This window comes from Haliotis rubra, unplaced genomic scaffold, assembly GCF_003918875.1.
Source record: "Haliotis rubra isolate DU_JTF1 unplaced genomic scaffold, ASM391887v1 Scf145, whole genome shotgun sequence".
Taxonomy (NCBI): domain Eukaryota; kingdom Metazoa; phylum Mollusca; class Gastropoda; order Lepetellida; family Haliotidae; genus Haliotis; species Haliotis rubra.
In genome coordinates this window covers 1,077,834-1,098,107 of record NW_025765392.1, presented here as the reverse complement: position 1 = coordinate 1,098,107, position 20,274 = coordinate 1,077,834, and the positions used below count along the sequence as shown (strand labels likewise).

Here is a 20,274-nt window from a genome sequence, read left to right as displayed (position 1 = left end):
TTCAGACGCTATCCATTTCACCGTTATGTGGTCCTCTCTGTTAACCCGATGACCAGTTGCCAAACATTACCATACATGATCCGCTTATCTAATTCACGATGTGCCTCTCTAAGTGGGGGTACAGTTCCAATAATCCCAGCGATGTATACATAGCATATTGTTACGCATCTACATTTACCCTGGGACATCACTGTCATTACAAGTGGCAGATCTTATCGTATAATGCATACCACAGGTTTGGGGATAAGCTTGAGACAGTGTAACGGACAGATGTCGGCCTTAAAATTATATGATGATATAACACTCATAGTGAAGAGCATGTTTTTGTAGTGAAGTGTGGTCCTGTACATAGAGCTCAGGGCCCAGATTTTCGAAGCTCTCTTAGCGCTAAAATAGTCGTAAGTGCCATACATTAACATTAACTTATGACTATCTTAACGCTAAGAGAGCTTTGAAAATCTAGGCCCAGGTCACAATTCAGGTAAAGTTAAGACAGTTGTGCGCGGAGAGTTCTTGGATTGGTTACAGTGTTTGGCAGCTTGATTCCTGAGCGTTTCTAGGACTTCATTCTGTTCATCCGGCAGAAAATGGGTACCCGGTGGGATAAAGTCATGTGACTGTAACCTTCTAGCGCCCATCAGGCAGCGTGGGCTATCCGGGGCAATAGTAATACACAGATTGTTTGGGCGTTCCAGCATGCACTGTGCATGGAGAAATGCTCTTGACAAATGGACCATTTTTTTTTACTGCTCTTGATACAACGATGATGTTTCGTCATATTACACGCGCACACAAGTCAAAACATTGATTACACAACGGTCTCGTTTCCTGCTGACTGGGTGCCGTCCTATTGTGCACCTTAGTACAATAACCAGTCCAGAAATAACCAGTGACGTCTTGGTTAAGGTCATGCTGCTTAAACCTCGCCATAAAATTATAGAAATACGATGTTATTAAAGATTAAAATTAAAATTAGCTTGTAAATACAATTTTCTTATGAAACAAGGAATTGGAATTCCGTGTAACTATAGTTGTTTGTGGTGTCTCTTTTCACTGTCACACGAGATAATTCGGATCGGCTGAAAAGAAGGTCATCGTCTGAATAGGTTAATGAGACTCATGTTTCGGTTTGAGACAAACGTGCATACGAAAACGCCATAACAACATGCCCACGTGCAAGCACGCACGCGCGCACGCGCACGCACACACAGTTCGATAATTGCACGTCCGCTTAATGTGCTTTAAGTCACAGATGTTTACAACTTTGTCGAACACGTGTGCGGTGCTGACAACCTGAGATAAATGCGACTTGGGAGTTGGGATTCAAACGCACAATCAAACTTCTGGACGCCTTAATTGATCAATCTGAACACTAAACAAAGGTAGCTTGGACCACTGGGCTAGCCCCCTTAAGAGCACAGACCCCCACGCAAGTCTGCTGGGATGTGTTGTGTGGGTGAAGTCTGAAACACTGTGGTTCTAGTTTGTTGTATGGGACGTTTATTGCCTGACAAAGCCCTGGGCAATGAATGATCATAAATCAGAATACAACAGGAGGGAACTCACTCAGAAAATAAAGCGTACTCTGTACTTGTGATGAGAAGTTCTGATAGCCGAACCGACTCGGGGCCCTGTGTCGATTATCAATTAGGAATCCATCTTTTGACTTTCATTAGCTGTAGGCGAGAGTAGTCGCCTCTATACTCTGTACATGGTGAAACTGTAGTTACAGACTTACAGCAAAGATTTCTACCTGAAATTGCAGCTCGATCGATTAGTATACTATGTTTGATAGTTGTTCTACACGTGTGCTTTGGGTAGTACCAAATGGTTCTATGTGTATACTATCAAGTACTGATCAAAGAGCACAATTACGCTTAATGTTGACGGTTACCTTACAAAATCATTTAAAACCAATACGTGCCACACAGTTTCATGTATTTGAATACCGACATGGCGATTTGTCATAGAAATTAGTCATGTAAATGTTGATTAATCAATGAACAAAGCGTACAACATCAACTTAACAAGCCCCGAGGCCGTGACTTTGTACTCCGTGTTATAACTTCAGGATGGATATCAATATAACATACCTACCCCTGTCCTGGGGCAGGGAAACGTCAGGGATATCCGTCTACCTGTCCCCCAAAATAAACTGAATAAAATGTATGGCCACTCTCAAATATATATAGCCACTATCCATATCACTCAAGATCAATGTCGTAGCAGATGACGGAATGTATATCGAAAGCTCGTGCCATGAAGGTTAGTTAATTAAGACCACGTAGATCATATACACAGAACTTTAAGGAAGAGTTCGCGAGAACAAAAATACCAAATTTCAATATTGCATTCCACAGTTGTTGCCACTATGCATTCACTATCTTTGTTAAGTTCAGTTAAAATTATTTCTCGTAATTTAGATTGTTTGGGGTTTTTTCCACTATTTTTATAATTTTATTTTGTCTTGTAATACGCGAAATTTTCTAGTTATTTTCTAGTTACATCGAGTTATCTGGTAATGTTAATAATATTTTCTTGAAATGTCGATTTCGTTTCTCCTCACTTCGATAATGTTTTGCAAATTCAGTTTATATACTTTAAATTATTCAAAATTCCTAAACAAACATGATATAACGAGAACGAGAACAAATAACGAAAAACGAAACATGATCGAGTAGTATAGGAGATTTCTGTAATGTTTTAACAAAGAGTAAAACATCGAAGTGAGCAATATATAATCTAATAAGTTGCTAAAAGATACAATTTCTAACAAATACACAATTACTTGACCGAGCAATTTGATTCAAAGTAATGATACCACACTACCAAAGTGGCACAAATCAGACTCTCCTGTAGATAATTACCAGCCAACAAAAAATGGTGTGTTGTGTTTCGATTCGGTGTCAGGATTTCTTTACCTGTCACATGTAACTGAAGATGAATGTTCAAATGTCAAGGAGCGAGCTATTGTATGACATGAGCGTACTTAAGTATCACAAGTATGTAGAATTAATGAGCGTCCAAGTGGCCGAGATTTTGTCGCGCCTATTAACTTTCTGTGTTGTAGCATACGCAACAAGGTAGACATTTTGTAAATGTTGCGGCTGGCTGGGTAGGGCGATCGCCTTAATTGGCCATTGTTTGCGCTCACACGTACTGTTTAGCAGTGACACTGAGTGTGGCCTACTTGGGGTCACCTTGATAACAACCAACTAAGAGTTACACTGGGGGATACATTTCGGTTTCAGAAGATGGGGAACCCATTGAGAACACTTCTTCAAACTGTCTGTACAGTTAGAAACAGACTCCAGTCGGACACTAGTAGAAATATTGGACTATTTGTTTTCTACTTAAGTTCAGCTACAAATGAACCCTTGGACTGCAGACCAACCGTTCCCTACCTGCAAGATCGTACAGATGTAAGAAATGTGTCAATAGCGACTTGCGAAGAGGCGAGGTTATTTTCATAACAGTATATGAAAGGTTTTAGATCATTCATACACAATATTTGTACCACAGTATCACAGGCAGTCTAAGCTCACTCACTGCCAGTGTCCCATGAATGACTTCTACCATGTCAACCTAGGTATTTCGTGTGGAAATATGCACCGAACAAAAAGGAAAGATATTCTACGACACCGAGATGTCCTCCAAATCCCCCATACACACACCAAGCACACGCACGCCGCCTCCAGTGGTATTTATTTCGAGTTGGTGTAAGCTGGTGAGCTATGTGGGGCTACATTGCCATACATCACTCAAGCTACTCAGCCATTCTAAACTAATCTTTGCCCGTTAAACACACGAGTTAAAACAAACCAAACTTTAACGACGATCGCGCATAACAGCTAGGCTAAGAATACTAATCTCAGACCGAACTATGCCATTGTGCCAACTGATGTTCTGGTCATCTACTCCGAAGGTACATACACGGTCAGGACTGACTGACTGAGTTTAGTTTTACGCCGCTTTTAGCAATATTCCAGCAATATCACGGCGGGGGACACCAGAAATGGGCTTAACACATTGTGCCCATGTGGGACACGGTCAGGAATGGCAACATATCAATGTATAATATTGAAATCTGATTAATATGGGGTAAAAGTCTACATCCTATACCACATAGGGCCTTCCTCTCACATTAACTGTTAAGCTTAGTGCTGAATTACTGGTTTAAGTGATCGAATTTGATTTAAATCCCACCTTGAACACTATTTCAGTTATTTCCCGGCGTTACAGCCTCAGGAGGGAAGACATATTACTGCTTTACACCAATAACAAGCAAGCATATGCAGATGGTTTGCAACTGTTATCTCAATCCGCAGTTTTGCATAGAGTTCGTGAACCGCAGCCTTGGGGAATGTTTAGATAGAAGAACATAGATAAGTGTCGTCATTTGGTTAAGAAACTCGAGTCTAGCGTCAAATATTATCATGTTTATATTATACCACTCCTACTATTCATTAGTATGCGTGTATGCGTATATAAAAATATATAAACATATGCTCGATCATGAATTACTTTCTATGTAGGCATAGGTACACACACCCCACAGTCACACCTAAAACATAAATACACGTGTGAAGAAAACTCGCAATCGTCTCAGGAATTTCATCGGAGACTGTGATATTTGTGTTGGAGTGAGTGAGTACAAAAAGTAGGGGCTTTTTAATGTTTGTGTCTACAAATGGTCATTTAAGAAAAAATCTTCAAGCTATTTCAGTTTATATGTTTTATAAATGATTTGATTTAAGATTTATACTGTACATGAGCTATCTACGTTCTGAATGGTTATGGTTATTGAAACACACAATGGTTATTGGTAAAGTCATATCAGTAGTCACTCAGAGGCCCAGATAAGCTGCGTATTTGGGTAAAATACGCACAGAAAATTTCCAATTACGCATTGAAAAATAATTGTTGCGTACCAATTACGCATTTAAAATGTTAGATAAGCACAAAGTTTAAAACATATGCGTACGGAATATATCTATAAAAATCACTTGCGTAATGAAAAAGACATCGATTGGTATCAAGTTGTATTATTAGTATAGGACAAGTGTTTGTGCTGTCAGTACAGAATGAGTGATTTTTTATGAAATCATTTCCATTATATTTAAGTTTGTTTTGCTTCAGTATGACCAGAGACCATATATCGGTATATGGTCTCTGGTATGACATAAGGCAGTACATACCTGCTTAGTAAACTTGCTCAATGACATAATACTTAGGTTAGTAAAATCACTGAAATACCCACATATTTGAAAGCAGTGGGTAACGGAAAATGAAATACCCACTCAACATTCATAATACCCACACCAAAAAAATACAGTGGGTACAGTACCCACATGAGCTAAATCTTATCTTGAGCTCTGAGTAGTGATATCAGTAGTCTCAAAAGTCGATTCGCATTGTGAGTGAGTGGGTATAGTTGTACGGCGCTTTTAGCAATATCACGGCGGGGGACACCAGACATGGGCTTCAGACATTGCACCCATGTGGGGATTCGAACCCGGGTGTTCGGAGTGACGAGCGAACGCTTTAACCATCAGGCTACCCCCACCGCCCCGATTCGCATTGTGACATCACTGAGCTGTCTACACTCGTGTTGTCACAATTGTTACAGTGAATGTTGTTCTACACCCCAGTTGGCAATGTCGTACAGAGAAAAGCGGCTGCTCGTATCTAGGCTGATAAGGCAATTCGAAAGATGACACGCGATGGCAAAGTCCAAGCCGTCTCGGCACGATAGGATCAACCAATCAGGTCGTGCAAGCGCAATATCCGAATGTCAGTTGGCTCTTACAAGCTGAATGTACCTGCAACACATTCTACTCCGGATCCTGGTGGTTGGAAGATTTGTTTAACCTTGCACTCGGGAACATTCCAGCTACATGACGGCGCGCGGTCTCGGGAACATTCCAGCTAAATGACGGCGGTCTCGGGAACATTCCAGCTAAATGACGGCGGTTTCGGGAACATTCCAGCTAAATGACGGCGGTCTGTAGATAATGAAGTTTCTACCAAACAATCCAGTGAATGACATGAGAATCGATCTGCGTAATTGGGATACGATGCATGACTTGTATCAAATAGACAAGCGAATCGCCTTTTACAATATAAAATTAGATTATCTCTGCATGGTTTTATGATATTAACCCTACACCTAAGAATGTCGATCTCACAACAATGCTGATGCAAAGAGAAATATTCATTATTTTCTCCATCACTAGTTTGTTCTACGTTAATAAATAGTCATAATTCATTTATGGTCGGGTGGCGTTATTAGTGTTCTGCTACGGTGGTACTTCCTACTTAAAAGTTAGAGTAAATTGGTCTGTACAAATATCTGGGGTTTTGAAGAAAACTTCTAAACCTGGCCTTCATTGGGACCGACAGGTGGAAGCAATAGACACAACAAATGTAACAACGTATGTTCATATAAATTACAAACTGTCACGAAAATTCACAATAACAAACAAAACAAATCATGTGTATGCGCGCTCGGGCCTGATCCCATGTGGAACCCGAGCTATGTTAAAAGGAAGCCATATTACTGTCGCCAAAACAGACTGACCAGAGATTGTTTCGTCGACTGTCCTTTCAGCATGCTGTTGTAAAGGTTATCGTCCAGACCAATCAGCGTCCGGCCTCTACCACACGTATCATCCTGACCAAGGTGGCCCAGCATGGGTCACTCGTCAAGCCCACCAACACACCCACCCACAGGAATGATGTGTAAATAATCCATGACAGATACTAAAGTCAAAACGGATTATTAACCTTGGTCTACAAACATTCCGATTACTCTCACATTAGGATTTAGGGAGACTCCGTGGGTTGTAAGAGTTCGTAGATAGTATCTGATATATGATTATATCTATTAAACACGTCATAGCTTGTATCACTTCATAGTTTAACATCAAACTTCCGGTATTTTGGTCAAGTCTTAAAGTGTTACGAACACTGGGAACTTGTCCCCGTTTCACCAGTCTTAGAAAGACTGGGCAGTTGAAGTACAACAACTCCATTGAGTGGTATTGAAGTCGGTGTAGTGAATAAGGGAGAGTGTGAGAGTATGGTTTCACGGCGCGGGACACCAGAAATGGGCTTCACGCATTGTACCCATGTGGGGAATCGAACCCGAGTCTTCTGCGTGAAGAGCGAACGGTTTGACCACAATGGTTACCCACCGTCCCGAACAAGGGAGGTCGTAATCCATAATCTGATCAAGCACATTAAGTGTTAGCATCTACATCGAAACATGGCATATATTGTAACAAAGAAGTTGTATATCCATATAACTTTCTGCCTTGTTGCAGTGCAACAATTGCGAGTGATACGAGGCTCTGGACACAGTCAAGAATTAATATGTAAATCTTTCACAGATCTTGTTTGTTATTTGGTTCCCACTATGGCACTGACTGATTCGTTAGATTCCTGCTGATGTCAGATCCACCGGACTGTGTGTGATTTATATTTCATGTACGTTCGTCCGGGTACAAAGTACGAGCACACTGGGACGAACGATAGTGATTTGTCTTGAGGACGATGGACAGAAAGCTTTCTGCCGATAGTGCTGCGCCGTGTCCAACCATTACAAACCATGTTGTATTTGGACATGCCACCTAGTTGTATATATTTATGAACTGACAGAAACAAAGAGAGTGAGTGAGTTTAGTTTTACGCCGCACTTAGCAATATCCCATCTACTTGGCGGCGGTCTGTAAATAATCGAGTCTGGACCAGACACTCCAGTGATCAACAGCATGAGCATCGATCTACGCAATTGGGAACCCATGACATGTGTCAACCAAGTCAGCGAAACTGACCACCCGATCCCGTTAGTCGCCTCTTACGACAAGCATAGTCGCCTTACATAGTGAAGATCAACGATTCTTCTAGGTCTGTCATTGGGTTCTGAGTGAGTCAACAGCATGAGTTCTACACAATTGGGAAACGATGACATTGTGTCAACCAAGTCAGAGAGCCTGACCATCCGCCTCTTACGACAAGCATGGGTTACTGAAGATCAATTCTAACCCGGATCTTCACGGGGGGTTCCCCCAGTGGTTGAACGTCGAGGACTGGAATATTCTTGTTTTCATCCTATATCGAGCTGACGCGCCGTAATGTCAGGAACGACTGATCAAAACGACGTTTACCAGACTCACACATTCGTTTGCTGTTTAACGCCGCACTTAGCAATATTCCAGCTATAGTGAGTGAGTTTAGTTTTACGCCTCACTCAGCAATATTCCAGCTATATGTCTGGACCAGACAATCCAGTGATCAATAACACGAGCATCGATGTACACAACTGGGATAGGATGATATATGTCAACCAAGACCTACCGAATCTGTTTGTCGCCTCTTACGACAAGCACGGGTGGCTGAAGACCAATTCTAACCCGGATCTTCACGGGGAGACAAGCATGGGTTGCTGGAGACCAGTTCTAACCCGGATCTTCAGTCATTCACAGGAAAGAATGCCTATCGTCAACAACAAATACAATAAATTGTTTCAGGTTACATTTCATCATGCAACGGAGGATTATATCCGCTGTATTGCGTGTCTGCACTTTCAAGCTCCAATGCCCAATAGTACACGACTCAAAGTGACACACGCTAACACGGCTGGCGACACTGTCTCACGACGCAATATGTCATACACAGGGAAAAAGCTAAACCATCACCTTCCCATTTCTTTGGGCAACTCTATTTGTGTTGATGCAAAAGAGCCATCTCGCTGTGAGTGTATGGATGTAGGGAGCACTCACCCGTGCGTTATGTTGTCAAGGTCACAACCGATCCCTAATTCGCATTCCTGTCATTGTCAAATAGTGCTTGCCACATAAACAACACCGAACCACCTGCGTATTACGTGCTGATTTGAGTTTCACTAAATGTGTGCTTCCTTTACTTGTGTTCTACTTTCTAGGCGGAGGGTCAACTGACTCTACAAGTTTTACACAAGGTGAGTGAGTAAGTTACGATTCAGTCATATCGGCTGCTTGTAGTATTTCTGCCATATTGTGACCAGCCGACCAGTCCCGCGGTCGGGGATCGAACCCGCGACCTTCCGCTCTCATGGCGGACGCTCTAACCACTACACCACGGAGGCGGTCAGTTTTACACAAATAGCACATACATTTAGATCACACACACAGTCGACAAGGAACAGTAAAAGTACTTTACTGTCACACATGTAGATTTAAAACAAGTATATAAATATGATTATTCATAACAATACATCATACAAACAGGATATTGATCACCAGCAACCGAAATGATCAGGGTCACAAGCAACTGAAGTGATCAGGGTAAAGGGTCTTACAGTAGTGTTGCTACTTTCATGATACCCAGTAGGGTTGACACTCCACCTCTGGCTACTGGTGGTTGCTAGAGTGAACGAGTAAGGTTTTACGCCGCTTTTAGCAATATTCCAGCAATATCACGACGGGGACATCAGAAATGGGCTTCACACGTGGGGAATCGAACCCGGGTCTTCGGGTTGACGAACGGAGGCTTTTACCACTGGGTTGCCACACCGCTTCTGTGGTTGTTAGAGTGAGTGAGTGAGTTTAGTTTTACGCCGCACACAGCAATATTCCAGCTATATGGCGGCGGTCTGTTAATAATCGAGTCTGGACCAGACAATCCAGTGATCAACAGCATGAGCATCGATCTGCGCAATTGGGAACCGATGACATTTGTCAACCAAGTCAGCGAAACTGACCACCCGATCCCGTTAGTCGCCTCTTACGACAAGATAGTCGCCTTGTTATGGCAAGCACATGGGTTGCTGAAGACCTATTCTACCCCGGATCTTCACGGGTCCTGTGGTTGTTAGAATGTTAAGTGTGAGTGAGTTAGTTTTACGCCGCTTTTAGCAATATTCCAGCAATATCTCAGCAGGGGGACACCAGAAATGGTATTCACACATGTTAAGCCAAAGAGATAAAAACAATAAGTTGTCCGTGATTAAAACCATAAGGAGGGTGGAATTATGTTTTAATGGAATGGGGTTTGAATCCTCTTTGAAAGATGGTATGTCGGAAAAACCTGGAACAAAAGTGCCTGTGTTACAGAATGTGTTAGTGTATTCACATAACATGTATAAATGAAGTTTAAAGAATGTGCAAACTTTTATGTTGACACCATACATACCCACGCACTCACGCATGCCTCAAAAGAGGCGTTAATGTTTCACCTTCTTACATTCATTAATAATTTTGTATCTCCTTTATGTCATGTTTCTAAAGGGGGACTCGGAATATGGTAATTTCTACATTCTGTGCTATAACAACTCATCTTCCAAGTGTGATCACGTGGCACATTTTACAACTTTCACTACTACCATAAAATGAAACTGTCAGCTGATATTTCAAGTTTCCGTGTTGAGTGTTGTTAACTGTGACTTGCTATAGCTGTCCCACCCATAGCGAGACAACAATATTACACCAGACTGACATCCTCGACCAGCTAACGCGAAGCTGCATCTTGGTCTGGCTTACATATCTGGTCAGGCCCACCAGGGAAACCTCTGTGGACAACAATGCCCGTCTTGTACAACATAATACGGATTTAGGGTAACAATACCACAGGAAGGTACAAGGAAGTGACGCACAATACAAAACAGTACTTCAAACAGAATCACAACAATTTCAGTTTTCATTTCAGTGTTAATGGCTTATTTTGGACGTAGACAAATATTGTCTTTGCTTCAACTGTCATGGTGATTAGCTGACTGACTTCTTGCTTCAGTGACATCAGCAACTATTGCTAAGGAGGTATCCAAACCTCCTGCAAAGCAAACGATCCAGACTGCAGCTATCTCCCGTCTTTCCTGATTGTTATCTGCTAAAATGGACAAGTTGTCTTTTGCACACGTATAACACGAAGTAAATGATGACAAGAGCTAATGTGCAGGGAGATGTGTGTTCATGCACAGTCAAATTATAGCGCACTTAGGGTTGCGCAACAAAGAGAAAATGACCAGTCTTTCCATATGCGAGCAAAGCGAGCAAAGGTTGGCAACGTGCTTCCCTCGCTTCGGTTCGCAAAATATTTTTAATATCAAAATAAAATATCGCCATCATCACTCCGTTGAACCGGAAGCTGGCAGGGGTAATGGAGGCGAAGAACGATTTGACATGCCACGAGTGGCGCTTAAAATGTTGAATTAGAGATTCACACGGTCAGCCTCCCTCGGTGTTTAACATCGTTGAGATGTACACGGTCACCAAGCTTTGTGTAACGATGTTGAGATTTGCATTTTGGATATTTAAATATGTTCAGTGTGTATTATCACATCGCCAAAACCATGCTCCAGCAATAGCTATGCATTGGCGGACCCAGAGGGGGGTTCAGAGGATTCGAAACCCACCCCACCCCACCCCCACCCCTTTTGAAAATGAAGATTTTTTGCGTTGGCTGGCTGAGCCAGTGGGGGATTCAGGGGGTTCAAAATTCCTGGATCTGCCCATGATATGGCCCAATAAACAATGCCATAAAGTAATTATGTCAAGATTTCATCCGATTCGAAAAAAGTGTACTGCATATCCGAAATATTCTTTACAGCGTCTCACGTGCATGTGTTTAAGGAAACAAAACATCCCAAACCATCCACAGGGGCTTGTGACGCTAAAAACTGCCATCAAGGTATATACTGTCACTGACTGGAAAGTTTTATATAGTACTAAGACCCCGTCAGTGACAGTATATACCTTGTTGGCAGTTTTAGCGTTACAAGCCCCTGTAAAACCATCATCACTAGTATGATGGTTTGAAAAAGTGAGACGTTCAAAACAGAACCACGCGTTCATAACTGGGTTAGAACTGGCCTCCAGCAACCCATGCGTGTCTCCCAGTGAAGATCCGGGTTAGAATCATTCGTAACTACTCCTGTCATTCCGGCAAGCCGGATGGCGTCTCGTACTCCTCTCGTGGCCATGTTTACGACTGGGCCCTATCTAAGAATATCCTATATCCCGTGGGACAGCAATACAGTCATTCCCTTTGTAAATATGTTTCAGTGTTGAAAGTTGCGGATCCTTTATCACAAAGTTTATATTTGAATTGTGCTTTGCATAGTTTAGCGAAGTTGCAAGGTTCAACAGGGCCGCCATTTTCATGCTTCGAAATGCTTTTACTCAGCGCGATTTAATTGGTTTGCCACGAGTCTTCTTGTAGGTCGTGGAAAGGGGCGAGTAGTTACGAATGGGTTAGAGTTGGTCTCCAACACCCCATGCGTGTCTCCCCTTGAAGATCAAGGTTAGAATTGGTCTAAAGCAACCCATGCTTGTCGTAAGAGGCGACTGACAGGACCAGGTTTTCATATTCCCTATAGTCAGTTTGACTCAAAAGCGGACCGATGATTCGCAATCGAACTCGAAAACTTGTAAACATAAAATACTCAATGAAACACAGATCATAATGAAAACGTCAGACCAACTCTAAGAGGTGTTTGCAGAATTTATGTCCTAAAATTAAAAAAGTTGTTTAACAAACTATCATTTAAATATCGACACAGTTCACTATTTGTTACGAGGGAGAAGTGCAGAGAAAGGGACAGCCGGGTGTGCGAGAAAGGATGGACACGGCACAGCACAGGTTAATGAATCAATAACTTTGTCGGCACTTGTGCACGTGCTTCTCTAACACCTGGCTGTCCCTTTCTCTGCACTCCTCCCTCGTAACCAATAGTGAACTGTGTCAATATTTTAATGATAGTTTGTTAAACAACTTTTTTAATTTTAGGACATAAATTCTGCAAACAAATCACAGAGTTGGTCTGATATTTTGATTATGATCAGCGTTTCATTGAGTATCATATGTTTATTAGTTTTTGAGTTAGATTGCAATTCATCGGTCCGCTTTTGAGCCAAACGCACTATAACTTGATCGACACATACTCTTATCCCAATTATGTAGATCGATGCTCATGAAGTTGATTACAGGATTGTCTGGTCCAGACTCGATTATTTACAGACCACCGCCATATAGCTGTAATATTGATGTGTGCAGCGTTAAACAACAAACCAAACCAAAAACGTTCATATGGGTTACAGCACAGATTTTGTAACGAGTACTATTACAAAGATTGTAACTGATGTACTTTGTTATTCCATAGCATAATGAACAGAATATAGTTTCACAGGTACACAGACAATGTACTTCTTTGAGTGGTGAGCGAGTGTGGATTTACGGCGCTTTTAGCAATACCAGAAATGACACCAGAAATATGCTTCACATATTGTACATATGTAGGGAATCGAACCCGGGTCTTCAGCGTGACGATCGGACGCTTTTACCATTAGGCTACCCCATCGCCCCACTTCTTAGAGGAACGTACATTTATATATGAGTGACTGATAAATTGAGCGTTCAGACCTGGTAATGCTGGTGATAAAATCCGTACATTCTCGAGCGTGACCTTTACCCGTCCATCAATTCAATAGAGAAACCATTGGGAAAGAACGCATAACTGTAAGCACGTACGAATAAGCAAATATTATCAGCTTCAAGGTCGTATACATCACTATAGACCAGTCTGTGTCCACATTGAGGTGACAGTGACGATGAGTGGGGAGGTAAGTTGTGGGCGGGCTGGGATTACCTATGCGCGGCAGGCCTCATCAGATCAATACACATAGGGACGACCCAGTTCTCACGTTACAAAGCCGGTCTCTTTCATACAATGTACTGACACATATTCACCGACAGCGGAGATAATGAAGAAAGCTTCCAGACATTTGAAGAATTTAGGTTAAATGTCAATAATTATAGCCGTATTTTATCAGCACTTTATCGGAGTATACCATTACACTGCAGTGCTGGAACAGTCTTGTGGACAGGTAATGTCAGCCCGTAGAGCAGACAAGGTGTAGTAGGTGGAAAGCCGTCAAGAAAAACGGGCGGACATAAGTTACGTCACGAGAGGCAATTTCGTAATTTACGTCTCAATATTTGACAAAGAAATTACACAAACATCCCGGTCAAACGTTGTGTAGTGAATGCTAACGATGAACACGTTTTACTGTTACTGAAATTGCTGAAAAATTCAGATTGCATGGCCAGCTTCTGAACTGGTGCGGTGGGGTAGCCTAGTGGTTAAAGCGTTAACTCGTCACGCCGAAGACGGGTTCGAATCGCGATATTGGTACAATATGTGAAGCCCATTTCTGGTGTCCCAGAATATTGCTAAAAAGGCAGCGTAAAAATAAACTCAATGAATGAATGCTTCTGATTGTTTACATTTTACATAATGAAACCTATGGGGCAAATACATACCATAATTATGCGTCTGAAGACTTACTCCAAAATGGTCATCTCACCTAATTTTGGTAATGATATTCGAACAACGCGATATAAATTCCCGTGGAAGAATGTGGTTAGTGATACATATGCCGGACGGGGTATACATTTGTATGGGAGGAGGTAATGAATTTGCTTGGATGCGGGCACATGCCAACCTGACACATTGACACACCTCAGGAATGCCGCCGTGCTTACCTGGAATTGCATATCCACCTTTATCCGGCATGGATCATTTTAATGGGACATCTTGATACTCGGTCGTAATTTATGTTAACATGCTTACTTAAATGCGCTCTTTAGTTCGAGTGAGTCAAGCAGTGAGTGGAATAAGGTGGGTTTGTCAGTCAACAATGCCGTAACAACTATACAATACAAAACATGCTTGAAATCGACAAAAACAAGCGGGCACATAATCTTTACACGTCTATGCATAGCACAGTATTAATGTAGCCCCTGTAACAAAATATACCTGTAACAAAATATACATCCTAAAGACGTAAGAACATCTTAAGAGATAGACTCCCACCCAGGTAACGTATGCACATCTATAGATAAGGTCACCAGAACACCATCGGGAACAGTTTGTCACCGGACTTTAAGCGTGTATTTTAGAATACTAGTACATTTAAGAAATACGATTTCTGCCTTGAAATTATTTTAATCGTGCGTTCGCCATTCAAAATGTTCAATACACAGAAAGTAACGGTAAATATATTTAAAGTGCAACTTTCTGGTTATATTACGTAAATCGGCATCATACCACCTTTGTAGTCTTTAAATAATGGTTATGTGCGTAAAACGAAGATGAGCAATTTCTAAAGCCATCTAGTTCATAGCATTACTAATAATTTTCTCTAAGCAAAGAAGGGATGACAACGATTGCTTTGGCGTTTTTAGTCCAGTTCATAGTATCTCTCAAGGGGCATTTACTTTGCACAATACTCCAGAACGATCTGCCCTGGTGGTAGTTTGTATTGCTAAACGGACGAGTATATATAAGCAAGGTCGCCTTTCACTATGGGCGTAACATTGTGATAAGGGCACCTGTGGTCTGTCAGGTGAATGTTCCGCCTCAGGAGGCAGATGGAATGCGGTATCAGAGGCGGAATATACACGACAGTTCACCAACACAACAGTGTTGCCACTGAACGTTTAGTAACTGTTTTCTTGACCAGATTTCTCAACAATTCTTGTACTCATCGCTGGGCAATACAAACGATTCTTGACGCAAGATAGATTAATCTTTCTGTCCACAGTATGAATGTTTGACAATAGTTGATCGTCATAATTAACATTATCATGTGTTTGATTTCAGTTTTTAAGCCCTGCCAATTCTATATCCGGGGCCTCTTAAAGAAAATGGTTAATGAATATGCGTGTGTAATTTTAGGTCGCTTTCAGAAGCATTCCTGCAACATAATGGTGGGGAAAACACAGGGATGAGTGAGTTTAGTTTTACGCCACACTCAGCAATATTCCAGCTATATGGCCCCGGTCTGTAAATAACCAGACAATCCATTGATCAACAGCATTAGCATCGATCTACGCAAATGGGATACGATGACATGTGTCAACCAAGTCAGCGAGCCTGACCATCCGATCCCGATAGTCGCCTCTTACAAGCATGGGTTACTGAAGATCAATGCTAACCCAAACTTTCACGGGTTGAAAACAATGGGTTTCACGCATAGTTACGGAATAATTTAAATGTAAGCTGGAGAACATGCAGCTTTCAAAGGTGGAAATTCATGTTGAATCGAAACTCTGATATAGAATTCATAAAGTTCCTGTATTTCACATGGATCTAATTGACAATCTTCCCAAACTTCCGTGACACTATACGTTAGTGCTGCGCAATATAACCGGTTTACCGGTATTTACCGGTTCAGACATGAAAACGATACGTATTGCGATACGCTGATCGAAAACCGGTATTTTGACATGCATTCGGAAAACTTCGTAACACTCGGAAATCTTCGGATATTTCCGTTTTTAATTTGTTCCTTTCCTTTTTTATTTGTGCCAAATATTATTTACATTTGTTTTTTGTCATGATTCAAAGTTTTTATTAAATCTTAATCAAGCATAGTGATTTTGTTCTGTTTTTGCTTTATAAATCAAGCATTAACTCGATTATACGTAGTTTTTTGTTGAAGAAAAACTTCTTGCAATATATTGCAATACATATCGCAATATACGCTTTTGCATTGCAATATATCGCAATATGAAAATTCTCTGCAATACCCACCCCTACTATACGTGTTTTCTGTGTAAAGCTGGTGAACCTAGAAGTTGCATGTGAAGGAGGATTAGGTCACTCCCAAAGGATCACCCTATACTTTCTGCAGACTGCGTTTGGCCACATGTAGTTTTAATACCTTATTTGACGTCAAGATTAAATAACACAAATTCACACTTGAAAGCTCATGTAAAGACATGAGCGACAATCTAAACAATTAACGTTATTAACGAATGAAAATGGACGACTGTTTCTTATCCTACGTACGAGCCTTTGGTCTGTTATCGAATCAATATGCTCTCAAAATTATGCATTATATGAATACTGGGAAAGAGTTCCTTCCGTGCCCCCAACCCTAAACCTAACTCTAAACCTAACCCTACCTTAACCCAATTTTTTGGACTTTTAGTCATTTTGTGAGTTCTCTATTGTTGTTAAGTTTTGTTAATAATTTTAGTATATTTATAAATATTATTTGGGATGGGGAACGGAAGGAACTCTTACCGAATACTGCTATTTAAAGAAACATTGTTTACATGTCTGTGTCCTAGTTAGCTACTGCCTCGTCAGTGCCTTGTCAACAGAAGTGAGCTACAGAGGAAAACCACAATAAGTGCTCGCAGATCGTCAATTTGTTGTCCAGTGAACAGGTTGGGGACACCAACCTATCAGCCTGTAATAGGCCAAACGGGATATTATAGGCCGTTCTGCCTATTTTGCTATATGCCGATCAGGCTATATTTGAACACTTTTCTAATTATTTCACAAACTATCAGTTACCGCACGAAATGGTTTGATATGATCATAGAGATTAATAGTTAATGGACCTCCACAGTTTGAAAAAAGACGTTTTTGGACAAAATGGAAATTAATATCATGTTCAGCAAAAGACGTGTTATTAAGAACACAATTTTTCATTGATTTTCCTTTTGAAAACTAAACCTGAATATCTATGTCATTAATTTTCACTGAAATTGTGAAAAATATTATAGACTTTTATTTGATTAGCAATTTCCAAACTCCTTTATCATGTGATGAAAATTCTCAAAAGGGTTTGAATTAATACCTTCAGACATCAAAACTTCAATGATGTTAATATCCTCATGCGGAAATGCACCACTTCAAATTTATTTGATAGATACCATAATTATAGACCGATCGGCCTATAGCAAAATAGGCAGAATGGCCTATAATATCCCGTTTGGCCTATTACAGGCTGATCGGTAGGTTTCCCCAACCTGATTAACAGTACACCAAACTAGTTGAACTACTCGCGACATTTTCCGGAAAGAAGAGTGAATATATATATAGTTTACGACATTCTAAGCAATATTCCAGCTATATCATGGCGGGGAACACGGAATTAGCTTCACACATTGTATAAGCCTATGTGGGGAATCGAACCCGAGTCTTCGGCATGATGAACGGACGCTCTAACCATTAGGCTATCTCAATGCCCCTGAATCTAATTCTGTAAAGCGAACAATGGCAGCAACAGGTTTTATTAACAGACTAGTTTATAAACACAAGCAAAATTTGGCTTCTGATTATACATAAAAAAGATGTAATGCATTGACGACGAAGATGCTGGAAATTAAGCATGTAAATACACGACTAAATGTTTATAGTTCTCTACAGTATTGTTTACACTTCTTTCAACTTTACTGGTTCAACAGTTGGTATCGTTCACACACTGAACACAAGTATACATACTGGATTAAACATTCATAACAAACATTAAACATGCTGGTTGATTACGCGGTGGCAGTTCTTTTACGTGCGCATCGATTTGGAGTCTGCCACAGTCCACGACTGCACTGGCGCAGTGACGGTGGATGCAATAAGTTTGGTGAATTTAAATGATAAACAAAAATCCCCCTGCAAACACGCTAAGCAGAAACAACAACGACTTACCTTTCTCATAAATATGATTCATGTCGATCTTTATCATGTGACGCTTCACTTGTCCATTCGCGTGGTCGTCTGCCCAGCTGTCATGTGCACGTGCGTGCACGATATCTCGTTGTCTTAATTTGTCACGTGGTCTCTTATAGAAAATCTCGAACCAAACCTCGTAATAACAGCATGTGAATGCATGGAATAGAAATGGATGACTGGAATGTTTTGAGTTGACAAAATATTACCTTCCTCAAGATTAATGTTCCATGTAAAATCCGTTCGTAACTTATACAAATGTCAAAAGTGAGATACCGTTTGTCACTCGAGATTAACAGATGAAGAAAATGAGTGAGTGAGTTGGGTTTTAACATCGCTTGGAACATTACTTGGGTTATTTCACGAAAAGTAAGCTTGATCAGGGAGAAAAGCCTCAAGTTACGTTGGTCATGGCCGTCTACAGCTACCACTAGCATGGGTTTGGTGCTTCTAAATATGGAAATCGAGATGTACCAAGATTCGAGGCAACGATCATGTGTTTCTGCCTTGCCAGTTCCACAGAGCACATAAAATAGTATCGGGGACACATAATGGGTCCGCATACATCACGTCAGCTCTTAACAGGCTGCATTACGTTATACGTAACCATGTATAGATTCACAGTTGGATTCAGTGAATATCTCAAACTCGTATCTCCACAAAATGCTAAAGTATAGCAAATCTCTGCAGTTTAGGAGTCTGAACACAGTTTTTGCAACAAAACACGATTGTGTTACATTATTTACTATCACCTGGCGTGTTTTCTACATTTCATCATCTTAAATTAAACAAAAGTATTTGATCTTTGGACTATATTAAGTAGACTTCCTTTTTTTCCAAAACACCATCTCCCAATAACCTGTCCTAAAATAATGTTCCTCAACCGACTCCTATATAAAACTACGGAAGCGCTGAAGGGACCTGATCAAATAAAATTTATCTTGAGCGCACGAGTTAGTATATTGAGTGCACAAGTTAATATATTAAGCGCACAAGTTAGTTTTCTTGAGCGAACAGGTTAACATCTTGAGCGCACAAGTTAGTATGTTGATCGCACAAGTTAATATCTTGAGCGCACGAGTTAGTATGTTGAGTGCACAAGTTAATATATTGAGCGGTCAAGTTAGTTATCTTGAGCGGTCAAGTTAGTTATCTTGAGCGCACAAGTTAACATCTTGAGCGCACAAGTTAATATCTTGAGCGCACGAGTTAGTATGTTGAGTGCACAAGTTAATATATTGAGCGTTCAAGTTAGTTATCTTGAGCGCACAAGTTAGTATCTTGAGCGCACAAGTTAATATCTTGAGCGCTCAACTTCGTGTTTAACATCTAATGGCATTAATGGAACGCACATTTGCTTGACTGCTGGCTAAAATGTACAAACTTATATCCTTTTTGGAAGATTTCAAACGATGCAAAGTCGGAATTAACTATAGGTGTTTATGATGAGACTATGTAAAAGTATGCAAATTTATCATGAACATTGATAATGTTTATGATGTAAAAGTTCATCGTCTTTATGCTTGTCAATACTATTCTATGTATCTAATTTTACCACTAATTTTACCACATACAGCAGGCCTAGGTATGTGTAATGTCATAATAAGAATTAAAACATAGACATGAGTAGGAGTTTATTGCAGGGATGAATAGTGGTTTTTATATTGGTACATATTATTATGAACACTAGCGTAAAGCTTGGATAACTTGTTTTGTGCTACGGCTTATTATGTATATATAGTATTACATGACCATGAAAAATGTAAACATTGAGT

General features: G+C 40.7%; 1 protein-coding gene across 1 annotated transcript in view; it reads right to left on the bottom strand.

Moving 5' to 3' along the window:
• The window catches only part of LOC124269494 (serine-rich adhesin for platelets-like), a 58,037-nt gene extending 39,459 nt beyond the window's left edge, over positions 1 to 18,578 (bottom strand). The window contains exon 1 of the mRNA XM_046704512.1: positions 18,479 to 18,578. The gene's annotated coding sequence lies outside the window, so the exon portion shown is untranslated. The remainder of the gene's footprint in view (positions 1 to 18,478) is intronic.
• Between the last annotated feature and the right edge of the window lie 1,696 nt (positions 18,579 to 20,274).